This window comes from Myotis daubentonii, chromosome 7 (genome assembly GCF_963259705.1).
Source record: "Myotis daubentonii chromosome 7, mMyoDau2.1, whole genome shotgun sequence".
NCBI lineage: Eukaryota > Metazoa > Chordata > Mammalia > Chiroptera > Vespertilionidae > Myotis > Myotis daubentonii.
In genome coordinates, this window is record NC_081846.1 from 21,817,474 (window position 1) to 21,839,353 (window position 21,880).

The window sequence follows — 21,880 nt, forward strand, 5'->3', positions numbered from 1 at the left end:
AGAGTCAGATTCAGTGATCTTGATCTCTACCCCAGCTCTAATTTCCTGCCTGACTCGGGTCCTCAAAGGCAGGCGGAAGGCCGCTGCAGCTTCTAATCCAGGCCCTCACCGCCAGCCCGCAGCTCAAATCCTGGCCCAGAAGGTTAGGTCGTCCTCTACCTCTGCAAATGAGGGGGGAACAGATTGCTAAGCGGCCTGGGGTACCACTGACCTGGTCCTGCGTGGCCATTTCCCGCTGCCTTTTCTCAAATCTGAAAACCCGGAGAGCGCAGCATCTGAACTCAGAGCCCACTGGAATGTGGATGGGGCTCCATCCCTGCAGCCCACAGCTGCAGCGCCTGCCTCCCAGCCAATCCTGGGGGATGATGCATTGTGCTAGAAGATTTCAAAGCACACTGTGGGAGCTGGCACCTTTCCCCACTGCGGAGTGGCAAAGGGGGAAACTGAGACCCAGGGGAAGTTTCTCATGGGGTGGAAGGATGCTTCCCATCCAGATGATGGGAGAAATGGGTACTGGGAGAAATCCTTCCCTCCCCATTACCCCAGATCAGGCCTGCCTGAGGTCTACAGGAGGTGATCCGCATTGAAAAGACATCATCATAATAAAGATATCCTCGATTCTATTGAACACCTACCATGGAGTAGGCACTTTGGTAAATGCTTTAAATGCATCTAATCCTCATAACAACCCATTCTATACCAGAGAAAACTAGGGTACAGGCAGATGCAGTAGCTTGCCAAGGTCCACAGCTAGGAAATGGTAGAGCCGGGCAGACCGCAGACTCGCGCTGCAGCTGGCTCTTAACTAGAGAGGTGTGTTTAGCCCCCTCTCCCAGGACAAGGCCCCTCTGGGTCCCTAAAGGAGAGGACGGGATCAAAAGGCCAGGCCCCATTACAGGACCCCAGTCCCTCACCGAAGGCCTCCTGGAGCTCAAGGTCATGCTCTTGGGGTTCTCTCTGCCCCTCAGGGGAGAATTTGAAGTTATGTGCCATTTTTTCCAGTTCCTTACTCTTTGAGCCAGCTATGCCCCCACCTCTGCCCCCTCCCCCCTCCCCGCCCCCCACACACACATGCATGCACCAGGAAGGCACTATCTCTATGATCTCCTCTGCGAGGATCCCAGGGAGAAAAGTGGTCAACCAGGACACCCCACCCGGCACTGCAGGTCCCACCAGACCCCTCCTCACCCACTACCCCAGCTACTGCCCCAACCTGGTGCCCCAGTCCCCATCTTCTTCCCGTCCAGTTCCCGGGTCCCTCTATGCTCCTGAATAGATGGGAATCCCTCCTCACACCCACAGCCCTTCAGCCCCGTTTCCATCTCACTCTGTTGGTGCCCAGCTTTCATGCTGGGTCCTCAGTGGAGACCCAGGAACTCACCCTCCCTTTCATAGAAATGGGAAGGATGCTTAAGGCCCCCAACACCCCTGTCCCCAAATCTCCATCACCCTCCCACAGACCCTGTACCACCCTTCAGACTTCAAACCCTGGAGAGGGAGGGCCGTGCGCTGGGGAAAGGCGGCCACTCCCCCTTGTGGATCCGTGCGGCGGTGGGAGCTCTCGGAGTCCCCAAACTCTGTTGACAGGCAGGCTAACAACCGTCAAGAGGGGCTCTCCGCAGGAGGTGGGAGGATGATCAATGGAGGCCCAGGAGGCGGAGGGAGGAGAATGCCCGTTGGGGTGGGTGGGGCAGGTGCTAGGTGAGGCGGAAAGAGCTTACCTGGCTGCGGAGGCAGAAGCAGAAGCGCAGGGGCAGGAGGCAGGAGAAGAAATACTTGCCCCATCCGATCACGCAGGAGAAGCACCAGCTCAGTCGAGTCATGTTGACGAGGGTGGGTGCCTGGGGCGCGAGGGTCAGGGGAAGAGGACTGGCTGCTGCGCGAGCGGATTTGGGGGTGCGAGGGGGGTGGGCGAGGAGGTAGACAAGAGCCCTGCCCCGGGGCGTCCCGGATCCTCGGCCCGGCAGGAGCAGCCCCAGTGTCTGGACCCCTCTACCCGGAGGAGGAGGAGCGAGGTGGGGGCCGGGCGGTGCGACCCCGACGCGCCTCCATCTCCCCGGAAACCCCTGCGGGAGGCGCTTCCACCCTCCGGGACTTCCTCCGCTGCTCCCTCTCTCCTCCCCTCCGCGTGAGCGTGATGGCCTCCGGCCTGCCTGCTTCCCAGGGGGGCTGCGGGGCGGGCACAGGCACCCCTGGAACTTCGGAAGCGCAGGGAGCGGCGCAGAAGCTGGTCGGGACGGGGCGGGGGCGGCGCCAGGCGTCCACCTGCGGGGAAGGCGCAGCGGCGGCGCGAGCCGGGGCAGCGGCGGCAGCATTGTGCTCCCGCTGCAGCGAGCGTGCGTGTGTGCGTGAGTGGATTCCCTCCAGACCGCCCTCCAATTCCCATATTGCTCCCCAGAGCATAATGTGATTAACTGAAATGGAAGCCACTGGCTTCCACCACCGAAGCCAAAATATCCATGGACCCAGGGGTACACATGGGGACGCTGAACACCACTGGGCCAGCTGTCCCAACTTGCTGCCAACCTCTGACCCTGCCCACACCCCACTCCTCTGCCTGGATCTCTCTCCAGCCAACTCCAGGAGAGAGGGAGCTCTGAGATCCCAAACACCCCACAGGTTGGAAGGGACCCTGCCTCAGAGGCTGGACCAGCTCAGATGAATGAGAGCTGGACAGTCTCCTGCTAAGGGGCATGGGCTTCACTGCCCTGTTCACTTTCTGTGCTGCCTGCGTCCACCATCCTTCTCTGCCTCTGCTGTGCTCAGATGATGTGAACAGAGGCCCCTTGGGAATATTGTTTGGGGTGACCGTTTTGTCACCCTGGAACTAAGGAGAGGGAAGAAGACAGAGGTGGGAAAGAGGTGCTGGGCTCTGACTGGAGGGAGAAAGAAATAGACACAGAGAGAGACAAAGACAGAGAGAGAGAGAGGCAGGAGACCCACAGACATACCACGGAGAGGTGGAGAGGCAGCCATGAGCTTTGTCCCTGGTTCTGTTGCTGCAGAGAAACTGGGAGGGCAGCCAGCCAGCCAAGCCCAGAGAGGAAAGGAGGGGTGGGGGAGCTGCCAGGGCCTCTTCTGCAGCAACAGGCCACTGGAGCACCAGCCGGGTCCCCTCCCCCACACTCCCACCCCTATGGTCTGCACTCCTGGGCCTGGGCCTCCCTGGGCACCATCTCAGGGCCGTTTTTCCTGGAAATGTTGTCTCCCTGACCCCTTCCTCAGGGAGGATGGAGACACAAAGACAGCCTCGTGGGGCTGTAACCAGGGGCTCCTTCCTGAGGAGCTGAGGTTTCTCAGCCAGCTGACCCTGACCCAAGTCCGCTTTACCCTAGTCCACTCAGCCCCCCACCCCAAGACAGGGCAGTGGGCACAGCGCTTTGGAGATATTGGGCAGAAACACAGAGAGGGTAAAGGAAGAGGACCCTGCCAGTGTATAGCTAGACACACGAAGGCTCTGTATGAAAACTGGTGAGGGGGGGAGGAGGCATCAGGTAAGTGGGGTAGAGTCTAGAACAGGGGTGGGCAAACTTTTTGACTCGAGGGCCACCATGGGTTCTTAAACTGGACCGGAGGGCCGGAACAAAAGCATGGATGGAGTGTTTGTGTGAACTAATATAAATTCAAAGTAAACATCATTACATAAAAGGGTACGGTCTTTTTTTTTTTTTTAGTTTTATTCATTTCAAACGGGCCGGATCCGGCCCACGGGCCATAGTTTGCCCACGGCTGGTCTAGAATCTAGACCCTTATTACTCTTATTACTTAAATTGTGGTTTGTGGATCACCAAAGTGAGCCCATCCCTAGCAGGCCCTGCCTTGTTCAGGCCCATGATCTCCAGCAAAGTACCTGGTGCTGCTGAAGTCGGTTCCAGGCCTGAAGAGGTGGCCTTCTTCCGGTTTTTGTTTTTTGTTTTTGAAGGGGGCTACCATCTCTACAGTCTCCCCACCCAGGCACGAGAGGAAATGGATTATGATGTGAGACTCAGAAAATGGGTTTTAATCCATAGCAAGTGGAATGAAGTTTAATGGAAAGGAATCACTTGTTGACTTTTTTAAATAGAAGAAGTTCTTCAGATAGATCGGTGGAAGTGTGGCCCTGCCTAGACTAGAGAGCAGGACAAGATGACGTTCTTAAGAGAATTATTAAAGTCTTCTCAGCATTTAGGGCAGTGGTTCTCAACCTTCCTAATGCCGCAACCCTTTAATACAGTTCCTCATGTTGTGGTGACCCCCAACCATAAAATTATTTTCGTTGCTACTTCATAACTATAATTTTGCTACTGTTATGAATTGTAATGTAAATATCTGATATGCAGGATGTATTTTCATTGTTACTAATTGAACATAATGAAAGCATAGTGATTCATCACAAAAATACTACATAATTATATATGTGTTTTCCGATGGTCTTAGGCAACCCCTGTAAAAGGGTTGTTCGACCCCCAAAGGGGTTGCAACCCTTAGGTTGAGAACCACTGACTTAGGGCATAAAGGCCCTCATCAAACATAGAAGGAAGGAAAAGAGGGGGGTGGGAAGAAAGAGAAGGAAAAGGTGGCTAAATCCAGCCCTTCCAACAAGCAGATCCTGTCAAAGGGGCTCAGAAGGGCAGAGAGTCCTTCATTTCCATCCAATGCCCAGCAGGAGGTGTCCTGAACCAGTGACTCCAGAGAGGAAGCAGAGTCAGCAGCTGATGGGGACATGAAGTCAGGCCTGTCACTGCCTGGATCTTCTCCCCAGGTTCCCCTCCCAGCCTCTGGCCCACCACACCCCACATAGCTTCACACCAGGTGTCTCAACTCCTAAAGGTCAATGTAATCCTGTCCTCCATGTGCACAACCTTAACAGGACACAGAAGTACATCCTTGGGAGTTTGGTGCCTCATGGGAAAATCACAAGTCCTCTGTTCTTTTTTTATCACTAGAGGATTCCCAGGACCTCCTGGAAGGTTTCAGCAAGGACCCCCTTTGCTTCCTCTTTTACTTAAACTTGTATGTTTTGTAGGGGTGGGGAGGAGTCCAATCCCAAAAGGTTGCCTCTCAATCCCTTTCTCCCTCAGAGGGCTCAAGGTACCAGAAACTGCATCTGGCACCCGATAGGATGCTCGAGAACTCTCTCCTCCCTCCCGTCTCTCCTTCTAGGCCCCCTGAGCACCAGGGACAGAGATACAAGGCTCCATGGAATGGACCAGATTCGGATACTCAGACACAGGGGACCATGTATTAGATGTCAAAACGTGGAGTAAGTGAGGGATCAGGATGAACCTGGGCAGGGCTTGCTCCATCAAATGGGCTTCATGTCAGACGCAAACTGCTCTTCAGCCCCCATGTGGGTGCCTGATAATAGCCCCCAGCTCCTCACCTCTCCCTCCCAGTGGAGCTTTTACAAAGGTGGCCACCATCTTCAGAGGGTTAAAGGATTCTCTGGGAACTCCCTGCCCTGCCCAGGCTCCCTCAGACCCCAGGACTGTATCCCAGCTCTGCTCCGCCCCCTGGGGCCCAGCTCTTTCTTCCTTTGCCTCTTCTCCTTGGCTAGAGTCCAGGCTGGAGGCAGGCTGTGCTGTGGGCCTGGCCAGGGCTTAAAGGAAGAAGAATTTCTTTTCCACACCCACTCTTGTTCACGTAGCCTGGGGACTCAGATGCTGAGTGCAGGCCAGGGAGGAGATACCAGAGTCTAGAGCAGTGATGGTGAACCTATGACACATGAACTCGTTTTTTTGGTTGATTTTTCTTTGTTAAATGGCATTTAAATATATAAAATAAATATCAAAAATATAAGTCTTTGTTTTACAATGGTTGCAAATATCAAAAAATTTCTATATGTGACACGGCACCAGAGTTAAGTTAGGGTTTTTCAAAATGCTGACACGCCGAGCTCAAAAGGTTCACCATCACTGGTCTAGAGCCAGGTAGGATGGAGGCCATGCTAGCAGAGAGGGGGCTGCTCTGGGCCTTTCCCCCCAAGATTTCCCTGGGTCAGGACCTGAGGGCACTCTTTTCCCTGGAGAAACTGGAGAAGAAGAGGAAACTTCCCAGAGGCAGTCAGCGGAGGTGTCAGGGAAAACAGAGAGCAGGTCAGAGCCACAAGCCCCCTGGGGACAGGCCGCGGGAGGAGGGCCCACCTGGCTCAGGGTAGGCACAGAGCTTCCTCTGTCCTGGGCCCCCAGGGCCACTGTGCCCCCGGCTGGTTTTGTCTGAGGGGGGACAAAGGAGGCTCCTGTTAGGGGAGAATGGCTTGGGCATCTGATCGGAGGCTCCGGTCTCATTTTCACACCCAAAGAGAGATGCACAGAGGCCACTCCCCAGGGACTCCAAGCCTTTCTCCCCCATCAGATGGGGCCAGCTCCGGAGGCCTGCCTGCTCTCCGGGCACTTTCTCACAACCGCAGTGAAGAGTTTCACCACCTCCAGCCACAGCGATCCCACCTGTGGCCCCCAGGGGGCTCTCACTTGGGTCTCAGCTCCCAGGCTGGGTTCCCCAGGACCCCAGCACATCCATGAGGGATGAAATTCATCAGTTCACTCGGGGTTAAACTGCCCAACCATATACAAAATCCAGAACTCACATGTCATACTGCCCCCGAGTTTTCTCTCCTTGCAACAGAATAGGGTCCCTGCAGAGCTGGGCTCCCATCTCAGATATGTGCCAATGTGCTCCTAATTCCCACATCCTCTGACCACCCCACTAAAGTCCTTCCTTGTCTTCCGGTCCCCAGACTCTGTGTAACAACAGCAGGTGCATTTCTTCATAGCACTTCACTATCTCTTCCTGATAGATTCTCTCACCTCCTTCCCTACCAGAATGCCAGTTCCCAGAGGACCTTGTCAGTTGTTCACAGTTGCATGGGTTACTTGGTAGATTGGCTCGTTGAGTGCGTGGATGAATGAATGAATGAATGAATGAATGGAGGGAGGGAGGCCAATCCTGCTTCCAAATCCATTGGATCCCTCTACAGCCCTGTGTTAGGGGACAGTAGGGAATGTCATTTTCAAGGCCCTTGAATTTTTTATACATCCCTACTCGACCCACCCCTGACGAGGGACCCCATCTCCATGTTCTGCAATAGCTCCTCAATATCCAATACTGATCCCAGTTAAACTTGAAAAAGACCCAGGACCTTCCCCTGCTCCCCGCCAGAACACACACATGATTGACACATGAGGATGCTGAGGCAAAGTGACTGGCTAGAAAGGGGTCACATAGCTAGAAAGCAGCAGTGCCAGAACTGGATCAAAGCCCCATTCCTGGTTCATTGCTTTCCCACCCCACAACCTTATAGAGGGAGGAGCAGAGGAGGAAGAGAAGAAGAGGAGGGGAGAGGAAGGACAGGAAATGTTTCTCTCAAGGAGGTGATTCCGTAAGTTCTCCTTCACCACCACTAACCCAGGTCTCTGACCCCTGACAGGCAGGAAGTTCCTCCTGATACCGAACCGCTAGCCCCCCTCTCAAATTCTAGACCATTTCTTCTTAGCCTGCCTTTCCTGGGTAGGAGACCTTGGTCCCTCTCCTCTGTACAATAAATGCCTTCAGACACTGGCAGCTCATTATCCAAACCCTCATCCCATCCCCACCCCCACCCCTCTCTGATCTGCAAGCTGAAAATCCTGGGTCCTCTGGGCCCCTTTCCAAAGGACTTCCATCACCACCCAGCAGCTGGCGGATGAGCGGTGGGTGGGGGAGGGGTGGGGAAAGACCTGGAATGATGGTGGTTATTGATCCATTGGAGAGCCCTAGCCTGGACTCCCTCCCAGGGCAGGCAGAGCATCTGGGGGTGGAGAAATAAGAACAAGGTTCCTGATGTCATCCTGGTCACCCCCTGCCTCTGGGGTGTTCATTGCAGGGCCCAGCATGGAGACTGCAGACCCAGGAGCTGGGCCGCTGGGTCTGAGCCCAGGCTCCTGCAATGAGATTAAAGCAGGGACTGTCTAATTGATTCTGATGGAGCTGGGAGAGGGAGTGAGATGAATGGAGAGTGCAGGAGGAGAGGGAGAAAGGAGGGGGCAGGGCAGGGGACAAGGGACAGAGGAGGGCCAAGTCTGGGAAGCCCAATTGCATCATAACTAGCTAATGCAATCACAATCCCCTGCCCCTACCCATTTCCACACAGCCCCTCCCCTCCCTGGGAAACCAGCCCACTGACTGGTCTTCCCCTGAACTGGATAGGGAGGGCAGCTGGGTGTGGGCACCTCAGAAGGAGAGCTGTATTAACGCCCCCCCCCACCCCCAAGTCCTAGGAACTAAGGCACAGAAAGGCATAGATAGTGACAGGGACTGGCAGATAGCTAGAGACATCAGGAGACAGAGGCGAGTGGAGGCAGATACACACAAATAAGCAGATGTGCCCCTACCCCCCATTCTCTGCCAGATAACTTCCCCCATCACACTCACTGGCACCCCTCACCCCTCTCCAGCCAAGTCACCCTAGGAACATGGGAGCAAGTTCAAGAAATGGGACCCGGCACTCTCCAGCTCCCCACTCAGCCCAGGACCCTCCAGAGACTGGGAAGTAAGAGAAAGCAGGTGTGAGAGGAGAGAAGAGGGACAAAACAGAAAGGCCATGGGTGATGGGGGGTAAGGAGCCAGGGATGAGGAGGGCTCTTCCAATCACTCAGAAAAAGGCACTGAAGGCCAGCAGCGGTGAGGGGGCGGGGAGAGGAAAATGAGTGACAGAGAGAAAGCATAGGTTGCCACCAACCAGTCAGGGAAACCGAGGCAGGAAACAAGGAGACGTGGCTGCAACCCAGGCTTCAGAAGCGGGCAGGGCCCTGTGGCTCCCAGGGACTCCCTCCGGGGCCCAGTGGCAGCCCTGTGGTCAGGAGCCAGATCTGCACCCAGGCTCTCGGGGAACTTCATTCCCAACCAGGAGGCCAGGGCTGGTCCAGGGGCCTAGAACAAGCTCCTGGGAGACCTCAAGTCCCCTGGGAAGTGAATCTCTCACCACTCCCAGAAGCCAGGAGAGCTGGCACTTCAGTGTGCCCTGGTCGGACCCTATGTCAGACGTCCATAATATTTCCACAGCCCCTCAAATCAAGGCTGGGGGCTCTCCTGGGGCCTGCAGACCTCCGCTCATGCCTTTGACCTAAATGATACATTGTAGCTCCTTGTTCCCCCTCGTCAAAGGGTCCCAGACACACCTGAGCCTGGCTTCTGGCACTTTCTATTCTCACTGTCTGGTAGCTTCGGGTCAGAGTAAGGCAGGCCCCGCCCAAGGCAGACCAGGGATAGGAGGTTCCTGATGCAGACCCCTTGAGCAGCCCAGCCCCAGCCCAACCCCATCACAATCCATGAGGGGTGAGGAGTCTGATCCAGGGACCAGAGGTGACACCTCTGACTAGGCTCCCAGCCCTCTGGGAGCCCCAGTGCCATCTGGGGAATCAGTTCTGTGTTTGCCTTTCTTCCCTCCCAGCGCAGCTGAGAGCACCCCAGGATAAAATGCACGACATGTCCCCTCCTTTGTGCCCTCCCACAGAGAAGAAGCCAGGAACAAAGCCAGCAGAGACCAGGGTCCGAATCCTGGCCCTGACCCTTTCCAACTGAGTGACCTTGAAGAAATTATTTTCCCTGTTCCCTGAAGACATTATTTCTGAGCCTGTTTCCTCTTCTGTGAAATAGAGACAAGGATCCTAACCTTGTGGGGTAGTTGCGCAGATTAAATTAAATGTGAAAACGCCTGGCACCAGACCTGACTCATCAAGGCACCCTCAGGAGCTGCTGGGCAAATACCTCCGAACCTCAGGCCAGGAGGGGCACCCCAGGGTGACTTGAAAAGCAAATTCACCTGTCCCCCTGGGTCTGGTGGCTGCACACTGCCTGCCCCACCGCCACTAGACAGATGCTGCCCGCCAAAACCCTCAGCAAGAGCACCCTGTCTGGAACACACAGTTCACCCCAACATCCGGGGAATGGACACTAGGAAGAGGAGCCAGGAGTCCAGCAGGATGAAGCCAAAATAGCATTGTTAGGAGATGGAAACAGGCCAGAGGAGAGGTGGGGGCGGGGGGGGGGGGGGGAGGAGATAGAAGCCCAGAAGAGGCTGGAACGCAAGAAGAGAGGACTTGAAGGGTGCTTCTCCAGCAGCGAAGACAGAAGAGGAAGCATGTCAGTGAGCTACTGAGCTCCCACCCCACACTGAAGACAAACATGAGGAAATGAGTCATGCCTGAAGCAGGAGATCTTCATGTTAGACAACAGGCAGAACTTCCAGTGAGGCACCACACTGCCAGAGAAGCCCCGTTTCCTCCCTGCTGTTCCCCATTCTCCTCTGAACCCCAAATGAGGTTTGAGATTTAAACTTTCCATGACTCAACATAAGAACCTCAGTATTAGAAGCCCCTGCTCACTCTAGCAGGAAAATAGGCTGTCCTACTCCCCTGGTCCCCAAATCTCCAGGCTCACTTAACTCGGCACCCTCTGTATGGTTTCTCTTATAAAAACCAAAACCTATTCCCACCATCTGTGGTCACCTTATATCCCAGGGGTCGGGAACCACTTCCGGTCCAGACACCTGCTCCTTACCCCTCAGGAATCCCTCCTCTTCCTCACCCAGACCTGATTCTATCCAGCATCAGCCTGTCCCCTTCCTTAAGCTTCCTGCCCGGGGAAGGGGGGGGGGGGGGTAGAGGGGGCGGGGACTAGAGCGAAGGGTGCACAGGCAGAGGATGGGGTGGAGATGGGGGGAGCTGTGAAGCAATTTGGAGGACAGGATGGAGCCCTCTTAAAAAAAAAAAAAAAAAAAAAAAGCCCAAGCTGGTTTTCTCAGTGGATAGAACATTGGCCTGCGGTCTGAAGGGTCCCAGGTTCAATTCTTGTCAAGGGCACATGCCTAGGTTACAGGCTCAATCCCCAGTAGGGGGCGTGCAGGAGGCAGCCCATCAGTGATTCTCTCTCATCACTGATGTTCCTATCTCTCTCTCCTTCTCCTTTCCTCACTGAAATCAAAAATTATATATTTAAAAAAAAAAAAAAAGGCTGATGGAACACCATTACTGTTCCAGAAAGTTTGTAAGAAAGGACTGGGAATTGGTTAGAAGAGAGATCAACCAAAGGACTTGTATGCATGCATATAAGCATAACCAATGGACATAAGACACTGGGGGATAGGGGAGGCTAGGGGACTGTCTAGGGCGGGGGGAGGGGGGGAATGGACACATATGTAATACCCTTTGTATTACTTTAAGCAATAAAAAAAAAAAGAGTTTTTTAAAAAAAGGCTGATGGAACACCATTACTGTTCCAGAAAGTTTGTAAGAAAGGACTGGGCACTGGTTAGAAGGGTGGCACATTTTGTTTAAGGGGCCCAAGGAAGGAAGCAATGGGCCCAGAAAAGAGGAATTGTATACAGCATACACATGCATACATGATATACATGCCCTGAAGGACAAGGCGAGTGTCTGGGAGGACACAGCCCAGTGCAAGAAAGAATGGAAGGGGGTAGAGCTGAGCCTCCTCAGACAGAGGAAAGCTGGTGCTAAAGGAAGTTTCTGGCTATTTTGGACCCCAAATGACATGCAAATTGGATGCAAAAGAATATGCAAATGAGGGTTGACAGGAAATTCTTCTCTATGCCATGCTTGACTATACCATAAAAAGATGTCAGAATGGGAGCTGTCCTAGAGGTATGAACCACCCCCAGTCCTCCTCCTCAAGTCTCCCATCTCCCTGGAGGACACGCCTCTCTCCCTGCAGCCTTGGGCCCCAGGGAGTGTTGCCTCCTGGGGCCTCTCCCCGCCTTTGGGTCTCTTTCTAGGTCCTCAGAGCTCCTCATATCTCTGCCTCTCACACCCCTAAGTTCCTCTTCTGCAAGGGGTTGTCCCTTAGCCTCACAGAAGGGGAACCTGCCTCCCGTGGAGAGCAGCTTTCTGTTAATGAAAGAGGAAGGGAGGCGGTACAGGGAAATCAATTAATCAACAATCATGGGGCAGGCAGGCGCCCTCTGTCCAGGTCACCCAGCGTCCCACCAGGCCTTAAAGTTTTTCTGGAAGGGAGACCACCCAGCCTCCCAGATCATTCTATTCTCTGGCCTCACAGCCCTGGCTGGCTGGGAAGTGCTTCCTAATGTCTGACTTCCTGCTGTCTGCAAGCCTACTTCACACCTCACCAACCCATCAATGGCCCCAAGCCATAGCTAAAACAGTTGCTCTAGTACAGGGGTGGGAAACCCCTGGCACGCGTGCCAAACATGGCACGCCAGTAACTTTTGCTGGCACGCAAAACCTTCTCTTATAATCTTCCATATACAATTTTTTTCTTAATATCGACTTTTTTATTTTTCAGATAAATTCAGTGTAGGTGCATCTTAGATAAATAAATAATTTTACATAACAATTTATCTTAAATACCATAGACATGGATTGATGAGAGAGGGGAAGAGCAATTTCTATGCCTCTGCCTTAACTCTCCCTGCCTTCCTAGATCCGACCAGTGTTTTGGTTTCATCCACATACGCTTGTGAATCTTTGTTCTCAGTGATGAATTTTGTCAAGTTTCGTAACAGGAGTAGCCTGACAGATGAAAGTAGTAGCTCATGCATATCTCTGAAGGCCACGAAATATAAACCTGATGTAAAATCTCTGTCATCAGTGATGCAGCAGCAAAAGTCCCACTGATAGCATCAAATGGAGTCATAAAGTTTTCTGTCGGACTATCAATGTATATGCATATATTAAAAAATAAATGTATTTTTCATCATCATATACTGTGTTTTTGTCACTCGAATGACTTTTATTATTTCTTCAAGGTTCTTCACATACGTACACCTTAAGAGATATCAAGTAGGCGTAACATGTTCTCAAAAAATCAGGGTTGGCACGCAGAAGGATTTTGAGTCAGAGATTTTGCTGGTTTTGGCACGCACTCACAAAAAGGTTGCCCACCCCTGCTCTAGGATCAAAAGCATAGAGCAGCCCCTGCATGAGGGCACCAGAAAGGCTGCCTCCTCCGCCCTCCTCACCGGGCACAGCCTTCCTGCTGCCCATCTTGCTCTTCTGCAGGTGAGAGAGGCCTCAGCCCTAAGAAGCGAAGTGGACACTGCGGGTAATGCAAGCCCATTGAACACACACATTGACTTTTGCTCCCTCTTGAAACCCCACTAAAACAACAGTAAAGATTTTGTTGTTGAAGGTAGGAGCGATGTTTGGCACGGCACAACCATTGCTGAAGTACTGCTGGTCCAGTGCGGCAGTAGCTACTTCGCACCCACCCTCCCAACACTTCAGCACCTCCCCTGGACCTGAAAGGTGCAATTCTCCAGCCTCCCAGCTCAGTCCCTAGGAGCTCTTGTTAAATATTTTGATTATCACCCCTGACAACAGTGTCAAAATTCTGGGAGCTGGAGAGCAGATGTCTGAATGGGAACCGTAAGCCTGAGAAAGCTGAACTGGCTGCAGGAACAGCCAAGAAGCGGCCAGATTCTTCAACACAGACTCTTCCAAAGGATCAGATGCCTTTGGGGTGCAGGGGAATGTGAACCTAAATCCGGTAGAGCAATAAAGAAGTGGTTATGTTTCCAAATCCTGTCCCGATGCCCAGCAGGAGGCAAAGATTTATTTTCCAGAGAGGGTAAACAACGCCCCGATACAGACCATTGGGCGCAGTTGAGGGAGTGAGTATTGATAGAAAAGAGGCGGGTAAGTGAGCATTTGTTGAGTATGAGGCAGCCAGGTCAGTGCCTGCCCCCAGGCAGGAGGGTGGAAGTTTCCCTGGGATCTGACAGGCGCAAGAGGAGAGACTCAAAAATACAGCAGTTTCCCCAGAGCAACAGCTCTAAAGCCAGGCCTCCCGGGTCCATTTCCACCCTCAGGGCAAACAATCCGCCCTTTCGTGTCCACTTGAAATATAAGCCAACACCGGCATCTAGGAAAGCCTAGCAGAGAAGCAATAGAGGCAAAGAGCGATGGGAGACAGCAGGTGGAATGGAAGGAGAAGAAAACTTTGAGATAAACAAGTACTGATCTTCTCAGAGAGCTCAGAGAAGAAAGTGCACTCCTGAAACAAGACCAGGAGGCAATTAAAGAGAAAATATTCAGAGAACACACACAAACAAGCTCTTGGGAATTTTTAACACTGAGCCCAGCCTGAGGCCCACGCTAGGCACCCAGCCCACATCTGCCCCTTTGCCCTCTGCACTCCCTGGCAGAGGCCAGGCTCTCCATCCCCTCCCCTTAGGGCCCCAGAGTCCACGATGGGAGCAATACAGAGACCAGAGAGGAAACGGAGACCCGGACACAGGGACAGATCCACGGGGCCAGAAAGAGACAGAGGGTCCAGGGGTTTGGGTGGAAAAGGGACGAAGATTGCCAGCTTGGTGAGCTTATGGATGGGGCCCTGGAGCCCTGTCAGCCACTGACTCCCAGTAGCTCCAAGAGACAGAAAGCCCCTTACAAGTAGGAAAGCTGATGCTCAAAAAGGTTGAGTCATTGCTCAGGGTCTAACGCAGAGGAAGTGCAGAGCTGGGGAAGAGAACTTCTGTCTTAACCTGCATGCAACCAAACCATCTCAGTCTGGAGTGTCAGTGCTTCCAGTCCGAGAGCGGACTTGGATTCCAGTACAGACTATCTACTCTTACCAGCTAGGAATCCCAGGTTGATCCCGGCACTCAGCACACCTCTCTCTGCCCATGTGTCAGCCACCAGCATCAGAGAGTCCCTCCCAGACCCTCCAACCAAGCCTCTGGCTGCAGCATGGTGGTGGGAGGCCCCAGGGCCCCTGCAGAACATGTCCCCCAAACAGACCATGAGGGGCCCGAGGGCTGGACCCTGCCTCTGCCCCAGACTGTTCTGAAAGCACACCACGCACAAGTCTATTTTTAGCCAGGCCCAGTGGGCAGCCAGCCACTCAGTGTTATTCTAGACTGTGGGGTCATCGAGCTGGCCGAAGTAAAGGGGAGCATGGCTGAGGCTTAGGAAATAGCGCCTCTGGGATGAGGGGCCCCACACAGAGGGAGGGGCAAGAACAGTGGGGCCCAGGGCACACAGTCAGGGCCCACGGGGGCTGAGTTGAGAGCAGAAGTCAAGAAAAGGCTCAATTACTGGGTTGGCAGTGGGTAATGGGGCCTCTCCTCAGTGGAAGGGGCAATGCCAAGGAAGGCAGATGCCATGATGAGGACAAGGAATGGGCATGAAGAAAGCAAACTGGGAAAGTAGGGAAGGGTCAAAGGAGGGAGAGGAGAGAGGGAAACAGATAGGGAGATGGAAGGAAGGAGAGAATAGAGAAGTGGAGGTGGTGAGGGGTGACAGCACCCACTTTGGGGCCAGAGGTCCATGACTTGCCCTTCTCCCATATGCACTCCCAGGCCTTATTTCCCCTCCTCAAAGGCACCCGGTCTCCTTTCTCCCTCAGGGCCTCTCAGCCTTGGTGTGGGGCCCCCAAGACTGCTCTGCATCCCTGAGTCCCTTCAAGATTCCTCCCTGCCCCCAAGTTACATAGCAAATATACCAAGTTGGGACCTGGCGTGGGCGCGCGCGCACACACACACACACACACACACACACACACACACACACACACACGGCCTCCTGGGAAGAGATGGGACAATGGGGAAGGGCGAGGGGTGTCCCTTTGTTCCCCTGCCTGGCCTTGGGAGCTCAACTCCACACAAAGACCTTCACAAAGGGCCTCTGGCTCCCAGAGGAGGAGATAAATGGGGGAAGGAGGGGGGAGAAGGGAGACCCCCAGAGCTGGAATGCCCAATGTGGTCTGGGAAGCAAGATGAGGGCTGTTCTCACAGCCACAGAGGCCAGTGGGGGATGGGACTCGTGCTCAGGGGGCAGGGAGAAAGGCAGAGCCAGGCTGGCTTCCTGGAGTAGGCAGTCAGGGTGCCAACCTGCTGGAGGTCATTTAGAGAGAGGTAGCTGGGCTACTGTGCCCAGCCTGAACAAGGAGGCAACAGGCCTAACCCTACCCCATCCCCAAAGAGTGTGGCTGCCACAGTGGACCCCTCACCATTCCCCACACTGCCTAGGGTCTAGCTAGAAGATGGGTGGGTGCCTTCAGGGCTGAAGGACAGGCCAGGGTGGAGGAGGGTAATCTCCAGAGGACTGACTAGTCAAGCAAGGCAATGCCTTCTTGCTTCCAAGGGACCTCTGATAACAAGAGAAGCCCCTCCTTTAGTGGTATTGCTGGGAGTGGGGGCACTGTCCTGCTCAGTGGAAGGAGGACAGGCAAAATGCAGGAGAAAGGTCAAGTGCACTGAGCTTGAAAGGTCAAGTGATCAAGGAATCCTAAGACCTGGCTCACGCTCCACTCTGCACTAAGTGGTGAGACTGCAAACAAGTCACCTCCCTGGCCTCGACCTTCCCATCTGTGAAATAGGGTGACAATGCCTGCTCACATCATATCAGTTCACATCAGGGCTGTTGTGAGCAGCGTGTGAGGCTCTTTTTAGGGAGTTTATTCTCATTATTGCCAAGTGACCCCTGGCCTGTCTGCCAAGTCAGGGTTCTCCCTCATTCCTACCCCTGCTTTCTGAGAGGCACTCAGTGGTAAAGCCCTGGCCACGCCAGCAAGTGAAGGGGTTAACCAAATGACCTCAAAGGCCCCTTCCAGGGGAAGGACACTGGTGTTTCCTGGGGGCCTACTATGTGCTAGGAACTTTACATGTTAGCCAACTGAATCCCCTCACTAACCTTGCAAGGTAGGTGCTCTCGTTCCCATTTCCAGATGAGGAAGCTGAGGCCCACAAAGCTAGCCCAGATTTGTGACCAGATGACCCCAACCCCTGGGTCCACGCTTTTCCACCACAAGTCCTCCCTTATTCTGCTGCTATGGTGCTCTAAGCTCCTCTGTCCCCATCCTCACCCCCAGTCCCCGAACCCCAGAGCAGAGCTCTCAGAATGGCCTCCTCCCTCCTCCCCCATCTCCAGGTGACCTCAGGATTCAGGATGCCAAACTGCAGATGATGGCAAAGGAGGGAAAGGAGGTGCCAATGCGAACAGAGTGTAGACAGCTCAAACTGTGCCGCCTGCCCACTGTGTCCCAGAGCCTGGTAGACACTGTGAAGCTGGCTCTTCCCAACAGCCTGGGCTCTATCTCTCCATTTCACAGATGAGGAAATTGAGGCTCAGAGATACTAGTTTGCCCAGGGCACCTAGCCAGGAAACAGTAAGCAAGGACTCATCTAGCTGCCTGTCTCCAAGTCACTGCTCCCTCCACTGCATGGCTTCCTCTCTGAGCTGAAGCCTTGGGAAGGGCCATGTCAAGTCATACAGGCAGCCCAGGGGTCCAGCAGCAGAATGTGGGAGACCCACGGAGAACCTCTCCCCTTCCAGTGCTACCTCTAACACACTCACCCCCTGCTGCTTCGCTGCAATTCCATTAAGAAACAAGGGAATAAATTAGCCCTGCTTAGCATATTGAGTGGCTGGAGTCCAAGAGGCCGTCTGGATGGCTCCCACAGCTCAGTGCAGTCTGCCTGCCCTGCAGTAGCCAGGAGCTGGTGGCAGCAGTGGCAGGGGGGCCCTGGCCAGGCTGGGCCTGGTCTGACCTCCCACAATTGGCCTCAGCTCAGTGTCCAGAAACACTTGCTCCTACTCCAACTTCATTTCCCTAATGGTGCTGCAGCTTGGCATCTGCTCTCACCCCCTGTGCCACACTCTGGCCAGCCCCAGAAAACTCCAAGGTCACTGTCAGGGATAGTGTCAGGCTGCCCATCCTCTCTCCCTCTCCCCACCCCCCAAAGCCCACCACCCAGTGCACTTTGAAGTGGATGCCTCCGTCCAGGGGGGAGTGGAGAGCAGCACAATGCAGTCCCCTGAATGCCCTACACTGGACTCTCACTGGCCCAGTGAGCCTTTGCCTCTCTGCCCCACAGCGCTGAAGCACCCCCAGCAGGAAGGAAAGATGGGAGGACAGGGACAGACAGTAGTGTCAGAGGCCACTTGGAGTCAGCCCTCTGCCCCAAGCACAACCACTCCATCCATCAGGTCTAGGGCAAAGGATATGAACTCAACAGCCATGACCCAGGCTAAAGCCAGGCCCTAAGGGGAGAGACCTGGTAGCCAGGCCAAGCAGGCCCAGGCCTGGAAGGGAGCACAACAGCCTGAGATCCAGGCTGTAGCCTCGTTCCAGATACTTGGATCATCCCCCCTACACCCTTCAACCCTCCTCAGGCCCCCAAGATAGAAGGCCCTGTTCTCTTCCATATCCCAAAGCCCTGTAGCAGCACCTCAGAGACCCCCTGCTGAAGGGAGCAGGACTGACAAAGGCCCCAGCTGTGCACTTTCAAAGTCATTGCTGTGCTTGCCGGGGCCATGCCTCCCGAGGCTGCTCCCCGCTCGCTCGGCGAAGTGCACAGGTGATTCTAAGGCAGCCCAATCCTGAGAGACACCAGACTTCTCGGCCAGTTTTTGGCTCATGGATTCCCTTTGCTGAACTCTCCTTAGAGTGCATGGACGTCTAGGACACTTCTGTCTAGTGCTCATTCCCTCCATCTCGCCTTCACTTCGGGTAAGTCTTAAGGCTCTCCCAGCCTTTCCTGGCTCCTTCCTTCCACTCGGGCATTTTCCCTAATAAAATCTCTACACATTTAATCCCATCCTGTTTCTCAGAGGATGCAGGCTAATACAATCACTCAATAACCATAACAACGGCAACAACACTTACCCCTTACTAAACGCTATTAATGTGCCCACACTGCTTTGAGTGCTTTTTAGGGAAGCGAAGGATACCAAAGAACAGAGAAGTTATGTAATATGCTCAGCAATGCACAGCCCTGAAGTGGCAACGCCTGAATTGAACTTAGTTTAACCCCAAAGGCTACTAGTATAACTACTGCTCCACACTGCCTCCTCTGCAAGAGAGATGCCATCATCCCTGCCTCCTGCTTTTGGGAGGGAAGAATGAGGGTGGAAAAGGGACTTGAAACTCCTGAGGAGTAAGCAACACAGACTCCCAGAAAGAAACAGAGATAGAGTGTGAGAGAGATTTAAAGAAAGAGGAGGAAATGAGACACAGAGGAGAGTCCCTTCTGGCCCCCAAAGGATCCTGATCCTACAAGCCTGAGCGCCTCCCTTCCCCAGGGCAGGACAGGCTGAGCTATTGGACCAAAGGAAGCAGAAGGAGAAGGGCAATGTGGCCCTAAAGCACTTTCTGACCCCACCCACTTCTTGCCATCCTTGGCCAACCACCCCCAACTCGCCCCCTCAGGCATGTGACTAGGGTGTGCCAGAGGTGCCAGCCAAGGAGCTCTGCAGCCAGGCTTCTTGCAGCACCAGGGCCCAGGAATCTTGATCCCTACCCACCCCCTCCATTCCCCATCCTCCAACCCTTCCAGGGCTGGGCAACAGACCTAGCCTGGTCTCAGGGTCCCAACAAAGCCAGGCCTGTCTCCTGCCCAACCTCCATGGAAGTGACGTCTGGGCTGGGCAGCAGGTGAAACTGAGCCAAAGGGACATGGCAGGGAGCCAGCTGCACCTCCTCCAGGTGAGCTCTCGGCTTAACTCCTGGCCTGCCAGACCCCAGTTCTTAGGGATGCTGTTTAGGGGACGAAAGGGTTAGTGGACATAAAGTCGGGGACACGAAAGGGGAACCAGCAGCCCAGGGGCACCCCTACACACACACACACACACACACACACACACACACACACACACCCATCTGGTCTGGCCACGTGAGAAAGACCCATTAGCACAGTGGTTCTCAACCTTCTGGCCCTTTAAATACAGTTCCTCATGTTGTGACCCAACCATAAAATTATTTTCGTTGCTACTTCATAACTGTAATGTTGCTACTGTTATGAATCGTCATGTAAATATCTGATATGCGGGATGGTCTTAGGCGACCCCTGTGAAAGGGTCATTCAACCGCCAAAGGGGCCGCGACCCACAGGTTGAGAACCACTGCATTAGCAGGCTCAAGTCACTCCACTCTCCCCATCGTCCACCCTCCACCTTGTGTCAGGGATAGTTTAAAATGCAGACTACCCCCATTGGTTGACCCTCCCAGGGGCTCTCTATGGACCACATAAGTCTAAAGTGCAAACTCTTTAGCTTGGCATTCAAGGCCTTTCCCATTCCCAGCTTCTGACCAGGCCTATGCCCTCCCACCTTATGCATCTCCCTTAGGACACCACACACTTTGACTCCTCTGGACCTGACTAAAATGGCCTTGCCTCCCCTCGGTGTTAGTGAACTCCTACTCACCTTGAAGGACCCAGTTCAAAATGTCAGCTCCTCCAGGAGGGCTTCCTAGATTGCTCCAGGCAGAACATTCCACTCCCTGCTCTAAAACCAAATGACAGCGTGTGCAGGCCTTTGTCTCAGGTTGGTGTGTTTGGGTGTCACACAGAGGGTGAGGGCTTACTGGACAAACCAAGTGTGTGTGCACAGTACATGGAGAGGATAGGTAGGTGAGAGGAAAGGTGACAGATACGAGGATGAAGGGCGGATGGGTAAAAGAAAATGGTGGATGGATGAACAGGTGGGTAGAAAGATAGATAGGCTGAGAGGTAAGCAGACAAACGAGAATTGAGAAGCTTCTACTGGGTGCAGAACCAACATGTCACACACCGGGGCCCACAGGACATCTGGGCTCTGGTTGCCAGAAGGCTCTGAGGATTGGGTCTAAGGGCCCACCTGGCCATTCTTGACAACTGTGGTTTCAGCTGTGGCAGGAGTGTGGTGAACTGTGGTTTGGTTGGGACACCCAGGAGTTTCCGGAAAGGAGGTGCTGGCAGAAAATGCCAAGAAGAGCTGAACAGAGGCAAAAGCTTGTGCTGAGGCCAGAAGACACCCCCACGGGCCTCCTTGTGACTGCCACACACTGCCAGCCCCAGCTGGTCACCAGGGTCTTATCTCCCCTCCCACTCTCTTCAAACCCTGAAAAAGGTCTTCTGTCAGTTGACCTCCTCCAACCCTGCAGACATTCCTATCTGACCTCCAACCATGTCTGAGTTTGACCCAGGGGTCTCATTGTAGCCCATCCCTACATCCCTGCCTCCCCACTGGATGGCCCGAAGGAGCTCGGGCCCAGGTGGAGGTCCAAGGCCAAGACATGATCCTCCTCTCTTGCCTGGCCTCCACCTGTGATCTCTCTCCTGCTCTGAGGTCTCTTCCTGCCCCACTCTCACCATCCATCCATTCATCCATTGGGCAACCCTGACTGAGCATCTAGATCAGCGGTTCTCAACCTGTGGGTCATGACCCCTTTGGGGGTCGAATGACCCTTTCACAGGGGTTGCCTAAGACCATCGGAAAACACATATATAATTACATATTGTTTTTGTGATTAATCACTATGCTTTAGTTATGTTCAATTTGTAACAATGAAAATACATCCTGCATATCAGATATTACGATTCATAACAGTAGCAAAATTACAGTTATGAAGTAGCAATGAAAATAATTTTATGGTTGGGGGTCACCACAACATGAGGAACTGTATTAAAGGGTCGTGGCATTAGGAAGGTTGAGAACCACTGATCTAAATGCTGCATGCCCATTGCTAACTAAGTTCCTGGGATACAAAGTTCACTAAAATTTGGCTCAGTCCTGAAATCACTGGCTCAAAGTCTTACTAGGAAGACAGACTTGTGAACAGATAGCACTGGAGGCACCCTAACACTCCCTTCTCCTTGGCCAGAAAGGAAGTCTAAAGCTGTGACCTCTCCATCCCCTCTCCCTAGGGTGGGCTGGAGAGCCAGCTTCCTGTTCTGGACTCTAGAGCTACTCAGGCTGGGAGACGGAGGAGCTGGCCAGAAGCACCAGGGTTGGGGTGTCTGAGGGGAAAGGAGTCAACTTAGGGATCAGTCTGCAAGGGGACCTGGAACCTCAGCATCACCTGGGTCCCCTTTGCTCCCCAACACTCAGCTTCTCAGCAGATGGCAGCCTCTGCTTCCCACTCACAGGCTGCTGCCCCTCCAGGGGCTGCCATAGCTTGCCTGCCCTTG

The 21,880-nt window shown here is 53.8% G+C and overlaps 1 protein-coding gene and 1 long non-coding RNA gene across 5 annotated transcripts in view; one reads left to right on the plus strand and one right to left on the minus strand.

Annotated features, from left to right (window-relative positions):
* The window catches only part of TNS1 (tensin 1), a 231,643-nt gene that overhangs the window by 203,997 nt on the left and 5,766 nt on the right, over nucleotides 1-21,880 (minus strand). The window lies entirely within an intron of this gene.
* Nucleotides 1,717-9,732, plus strand: LOC132238218 (uncharacterized). Its single transcript, XR_009453753.1, has 4 exons — nucleotides 1,717-1,833; nucleotides 4,850-4,899; nucleotides 5,143-5,242; nucleotides 9,470-9,732. It is a non-coding gene; the product is annotated as an uncharacterized LOC132238218 (long non-coding RNA).